This window comes from Lampris incognitus, chromosome 13, assembly GCF_029633865.1.
Source record: "Lampris incognitus isolate fLamInc1 chromosome 13, fLamInc1.hap2, whole genome shotgun sequence".
Lineage (NCBI taxonomy): Eukaryota > Metazoa > Chordata > Actinopteri > Lampriformes > Lampridae > Lampris > Lampris incognitus.
The window spans coordinates 27618900-27626268 of record NC_079223.1 but is presented as its reverse complement, the minus strand read 5'-3'; positions in this window follow the sequence as shown (position 1 = coordinate 27626268).

Here is a 7369-nt window from a genome sequence, read left to right as displayed (position 1 = left end):
GATGTTACTGTGCAATGATTCATGGTAACTTATAGAATCCACAGCTGTATTTGCTACCAAAGGACAGTTTATAGCATTGGTCTGTTAGATCAGGCTCTAGATGGCTTGATGGATGATTTGGTTCATAGTTGTTCAAATGGATGAGGTTAAGTGTTCGGGGGTCAATGGTCATAGACCGTTCTCTCACAGGATTCTGCTTTGTGGACACAAGTCAACACAGCTGTGTTTTTTAAAGTTCAGCAATATGAACTTGAAGATCAATATCTGAACCTGTTTACTGCGGTACAGCCTCACCTCAATAGAAAAACATTCCCAACACGAGTCCTCACCTGTAGACATCCAAGTCAAAGACAACTTGGTCTGGGACTAGTCTATAAACCCAGTCTGGAGTCTGCTACTAAACATCTGATTTGTTTTAGGACAAATGTCCATGACACAACTGTTCGCATGACTTATGTGACTTGGTCAGAAACTGAAATATTCATATTTAATACAACACTTGAATAACTTCACTGATCTCAGACCCGCTGGTCCTTAAACTGTCGTCCCCCCCCCCCCAGGAGAGAAGCCATCTTATTAAATGGTCTCATCTGTCTTTTGGATTTTGAACTTGTTGACCCAACAGGGAGCAACGTGAGCTCAGTGGGTGAGTCACCATCCAGAACTAAAGTCTCTGCAGGTACCTCCATTTTATTACTGTATGCAACATGCGTGATCTGTTAATGTCATGGCCTCAGTCATCTGAACATCATGGCCTCGGTAATCTGAATATGTCCTTTTTTCCAGAGGAGCTAAGGCCGACATCAACGCCATTATAGCTGGCAGGCGCTCCATCAATCCTCAGGTGGGACTCTGAGTTTGAACTCATGAAACTCTCGCCTTGTAGGTCCCTCAGCAGTAAAAGGTCATGCTATGTGATGGACATGTTTCCAAAACATTCCTGCAAAACAGACAGCTCTCACACATCTGCTGTAATCATCGTCATCATCATCAGGTCGAGTATCCTCGGATGGCTCTGGCCCTCTCATGCCACCCGTCTCTATCCTGCATAGCAGCTGGAAGATCCTCAGATGGACATCCTGTGTCGTCGACAAGTTGAATGATGTAATTTCTTGCAGGCCTTCCCACACATTTCTTTCCACATTTGGGTGACCAAAGCAGAGTGTCGCTTGCAAGATCTTCCTTGCTCCTCCAGCAATGACCAGCAAATCAAACCCTTCGTTCTCGGATAGTGTTTGAGATGGCGGGTATATTGCCATCGAGGCACTTCTTTGTAGCGTGCTTCTTCCAGGATACATTTAGTGCAGTACACAGCATTCTGGTGAAAGCCCCATCAAGTTTGGATTTAAGCCGTTTAGTGAGGGTCCAAGAAGATGATCCATAAGTGAGAACAGACTCAACTGTTGCTCGAAAAAATTCCCGCTTCAATTTGTCTGGTAACGTGGACTTCCAGATGACATTAAGTCCCTCAATGGCACCCCAAGCCTTTCCAGTTCAAAGCTACACATCTCTTTCAGTGGATTCCATGTTGCTTCCCAAGTAAATGAATTCCGAGACAGATTTGATGTAATGACAATCTGATGGGGAGATGATTCCTTCTTGGTTGTAGCTGATGAATTCAGTTTTCCTAGCATTGATGTGGAGGCCTACTTGTTTCGCTGCATTTTCAAGACTGCAACAGCGAGGTAGCATGCTCAATGTTGTCAGCGAAAAGGGCAAGATCATCTGCATAGTCAACATCAGTTAAGGGTTGAGCAGGATGTCGACTGCTTCTCTTGGGCTTCAGTGTAAGGCCAAGCTCCTTGATTTTGTCGATGGAGGTTCTTAGTACATAATCAAGACAATGATTAAAAAGAAATGGTGCTAGCGTGCCCCTTGTTCAACCACGCGACAGGCGATGCAGGATGATCACCGAGGTTGTGTGAGAGTCATAGTCATCTTTCGATAGCTTGTTTAGTAAGACGATTCTTACTAAAACACGTCCATGTTTCGATACAACTATGGACGTGAGCATTATCAGATTCGACTGAGTTGGTGACCCTGGCCGTTGACCACAAAAGTGTTCTTCTGCTCAGCGTCTTGTGAGTTTCACCTTTGGTCATTGATTGGCTCTTCCGCTGAAATATCACATCCACTACGCTGCATCCCCGTAGCTTTGTTATTTAACCCATAACTGAGGTAACCTTGATTCATTATCAGGGCATGTCCACATGCCAGTGGGCCATGATAAGGAGTCTATGCGGGGTTACTCCTCCGGGGGTTTCTGTTCGGGGTTGCCCCTCGCTTAGCCTTTGGCTAAAAAGCCTTATCCCGCAAGGTAGCGGTGTACCGGTTACATTATAGGGTGCCGGTGAGTTGCCCATAGTCAGAACCCCGTTAGTGAAAATAGTCTGAACATCGAGAAGGTGGGGTTGACTTGTTTGGGAGAAGCTTTATATTGCACTGGGCGGCTTGTGTGTTTTTTGACACACGCCACACCAGACCACACCAGAGCTGCTGTAAAGTCCAGTTTAATACCAGACCTTTTCTAAGAGGAGCTTTTTTACCCCAACTTTTGTTTTCCTGGAACCAGTAACTCATTATTGTCTGTGGCTGGTTTGGTACTTTCCTGTTGCAAAGTTTCTTTTCTCATATTGACCATCACATGAGATGTGACAACCTATCAGATTTGGCACACTGTACCTCCAAACATGAACGCTAGTTTTACTCAGAAGACTTAACATCTCGTTTTTAAGAGTACTTTTTGTACTAGATGTACTCATTAGACTAATCATTGCTGCTTAATTTAGGATGGTTAAAGTTGTCATGTGTTGCATAGAGTAAAACATGCGTTCAGTGCTGTGCAGTGGCCCATTTTGTCAAACTGTTGCCAGTGGTTAAACATCTTCTCTATGCAGCAGTGGCTTCAGGGTTGATGTGTCGGCTTGTCCTTGCTGTTTGGCAGTAAGCATGCAGGCTGAAGTAACTTTGACCTCTGGCCCCATTTCATATTTTACTGTTTCTCTGAAACGAGTAAAACCACATCAGTTCTGCTGATGTGGTTTGGATTATGATGCCAAGTTGGGTGTTGGTCTGAGTCACTGCCATTAGTGTTTTTGGTTCTCAGGCAGATAATTGTGGAGTTTGTTTGGTTTTTTTTTTTTTGTGTGTCTTTAAAACCATGTGGCCTCCACCCCAGTTCCCTGTTTTCTAAACCAGTCTCTGCAGTACTGCTGTTTTCCTCAAGTGAATTGTTTCAGTTGAGTGTTGCATCATACTGAGACTGGAGGCTTTAACACTGGTCTTGTTTTGTGACATCATGTTCGTTCCTCCATATCAGCCGGTCCCGGCAGTGGGTGGGACTGCATTCTGCCTCATTATCAGTTTTTGTCTGTATGCCTGCCAGGTCTTGCCAGGTCCTCAACTACCCCCACCCCCCAAAAAAAGTTTTTTTACTGTAATGGTTTCATATAGCTTGTTGTGTTCTCATCCTCCATTCGGGTGTCTTTTAAACAAACACAACAAGCTTTCTGTCACCTTTGAAGAACAGTCTTCTGGTTATCAGAGTTGTACTAGACTGCAGTTGGTTTCAGTGTCTGCTGGCAGTTTGTTTTTTCAGGTCCCGTTTCTACAACAACTGGAAACATCTGACAAGAAAGAAAGAAAGCCACTTTATTTTTATCATTGTACAAGTTGCAACGAAATGTGTTCTCGGCATTTAACCTATCCTATTGTATAGGAGCAGTGGGCAGCTAGTTTTAGTTAGGATCCTAGCTGCAGCATTTTGAACCATCTGAAGACTTTCAGTATTAGCATGTGGAACACCTGAACTATTACAATAATCAAGTCTGGATGAAACAAAGGCATGTTTCATTCTGCATCAGCCATGGACAAAAAAGACAGAATTTTAGCTCCATCAGCCATGGACAGAAAAGACCGAATTTTAGCTATGTTACGTAAGTGAAAAAAAAGCAGTCTTGGTGATTTCTTTAATGTGCTTATCAAAGGAAACGTGGGGATCAAACGTAACACCAAGATTTTTGGCTGCCACACTTGGTGAAATCAGAGTTGTCGATTGTTATCGTTACTTTGTGTCCATGTCTAGCAGGGCCAATGACCAGCATCTCTTGTTTTATCTGAATTTAAAAGCACTAAGTTTAATGACATCCAATTCTTCCAAAGCAGCCAAGCAGGCCTCTAAATTAGTCATTCGAGTAGGATCAGGTGCCCTTATAGGCACATACAGCGGAGTATCATCAGCATAGCAATGGAAATGGTCACAATGAAGTTGGTATCTTGCCGCTCACAGCCTTAGTCTGATGCAGTAGCATTGTCGTGGTGATGTCTAAAAACCAACATGGCTGGCACAAACCTGTCCAAGCCCCCCCCCCACACACACACACACACACTTTTTTCCCCTGATGGTTTTATGGTTAAACTGTCGTGGCCTGTCTGCACTTTAACAGTCCTTTTGTTAATGAGCTGTGATCCTGCATTCATCTTTTGCTTTATTCTGATTGAGGTCTGGGTCTCATTCATGTGTTATGTTTATCTGTAAATGGTCAAGTCAAATACAGAAGCTAACATAACAGACTATGTTTTTAGCACTTTAAAAAGATGAGACAAAGTTCAACTTTAAATTTCTCTATGTAGTTATTAACACGTTGACTTTTTTTTAATACTAAAAGGCAACTTGATCTGTTCTCAGGGTTTTACCCGTCTTCAGTCTCAATATTCCAGACCATGTCTTCCGAACTTGGAGTGTAAGTAGTTTTGCTAATGGTTATAGTAAACATGATTCATAATTGGGGCCTGTAGTGTTAATTGTGCCGTATGTGCATTGCTACAAGGTTTCCCATTTTCACCTGTTAGTAACTTGGTTAGGAAAAGTGATTTACAGTTTAAATTATTTTAGTTTGTTATCTAACAGTCCTGGACACTTATCCTGAACACTTACACCCAGACTATAAGATGAATTAATAGTTTAATTTGGTCACACGTTATATGGAACAAAACTTAACAAGCTGTGTGAATATGCGGCAAACAAAACATCATCATACATATTTACACCGGTCCATTTCATACAAGTTCAATCAATGCCAGAAAAAAGAATCTGCTGAAGCCCAGGGCTCATTGTTTCCCATCCTATACAATCCTTAAAATAACCCAGAATATCAGCAGTACAAACGGAAGGGACATTTTTTTAACTCTCTTGATTCAAACTGTAAGAACACTTCATTAAGGATAATGTCCATTCTTCTCTTACTCAAACATTAAACCTTTTCAGCCAACTTGTTTTATGAGCAGATAAACTGGACAAGTCCGTTTTGATGGAATTGTGTTGTGTAAAGAAAGCATAACGGCGACGAGGCTTAACCTTACTTCTCCATGGACTGAGGAAACATACTCGGGTATGTTTTCCTGTGTTGCGTCTTCCTGTGTTGTGCCATCCTCTGGGCCAGCGTCTGTAAAAGAAAGGTTAACGACCATACGTACACCAACCAGTTGTATTGACCTGTTCTGTTGATTTCAATGTTGTGGGGGTTTTTTCAGACCTGGAAATGAAGTGTAATTCTCCGTACGTTCCAGACTTGCACCTAGTGTTTCCTAGTTTTCTCTACGATAAACAAAGTGAAGGACAGAGGAAGGGGGGGGGGGAGTTAAGTCTATGGAGGTCAAAGGTCACTGTCGGGTGTCACGTGCAGGAAAACGGGAACTATCACTTATACAGACATGGTCTGCACGTCAAGAGTTTGATGCTTTTCATCCAGCCAATTACACCAACTGATTATATTAATTAGCACAATTTGACCCAAAGAAAGAGGAACTCGTTAGACTAGTGGTTCTCAATCAGGTCCTCAGGTGCCACCACAACTGTTGGTTTTTTGTTATAGCAGGTAATTCGTTACATTCACTTGATGTTCTGGTTACTCATTCGCCCATCAGGTGCTGTATCCAAATACTCTGCTACCTACTTCATATTCTAGACTATGCTGCACAGTAATGGTACGACATACTGTTTAGCACCTACTATAAGATGCCATTTTATTCCGTAAGTGTCCACGCAATTCATATTAAATTTTTTGGTGAAAATAGTTTACAACCTGACATTTTTGGTATACAATATCTTTTCATACTACAAACATTTTAATGTGGTATACTAGAATAGATACTTTACAGTATGCATCACAAAGTTGAATCAGGTCATCTGGACGTTTGAAAGAAACGTTTCATCACTCATCTAAGTGACCTCTTCAGTCTAAACTGACTGCTGGTGTCCCCACCCTTATAAACAATACAGTTGCATAACGACCGAAACCAGTGATCAGTTTCATATGCAGATATAGGCATGGCCATTAACTGGAGTTACAATGGCCATGTGTACTATTCACAGAGGATTTGGTTGCAATCACAGTAGTAAGATGGCGAAAGCTGTACTCTTAGCCCCCCTTCCCCAGTTCAGAGATGGTTGTTCCCTCTTTGCATATAGATGGCCTCTTTGACTCCCCGTTCAAACCAGCATTCCTCCCTATCAAGGATGTGCACAATCTCATCCTTGAAAGTGGCCACTGGCCTGTAGATGGGTGTAGATTGACTAGATAGCTCTTCCTGTGTTGTGCCATCCTCTGGGCCAGCGTCTGTTAAGTTTCCCCAATAGGGTGGGGATACCTGCAGTCAGTTGAGCCTGAAGAGGTCACTTAGATGAATGAAGAAACGTTTCTCTCAAACCTTGTGTCCAGATGAACTGATTTACCTTTTTGATTTCCTTACCTAGATTGCGCATGGATCAAGACATTTATAGTATGTACTCTTGGATGGGTATTCAGACACAACGGTACTGGAGGACTAGATTGAGAACCACTGAGTTGGGGAATTAAAAAACCAGGCTACACAGGCTTGTTGGAATATAATTTAGAGCCACTGTTATAAACCTTTTACACTGCAAGGTTTCCAGAACAGTTTTGAATAAAAACGGCCAACAGAAGTCTTCATTTGGATCCTCACATGATCAGAACTGCTGTGATCTAGTGAACTGGCGGACTTTTTCAAGCCAGTTCCTGCAGATGGAATTTGAACTCTTCATTTTATTTAAAGCTACAGTCCTTAATTCAAATGTAAACCAAAGGGTCACCCTGCTACCAAACGACAAACCACAGGACCGGGAGCTGCTCTCACTCCCATATTGGCAGGTCTCACTAAACTGATGCTGTAAAAGGTTTGTTCCCATCACTAATAGTTGTAAAGATTTGAGTCAAACAGACCCATATTTTCTGTTACCATGGGCTGAAGACAATGATTATTATACATCTACAACTCACTCCAGTTATGTATGGAAATATACCTCCATTTGATATGGTCACATTGCAGATTGAACCTTTAAACTTTTAGA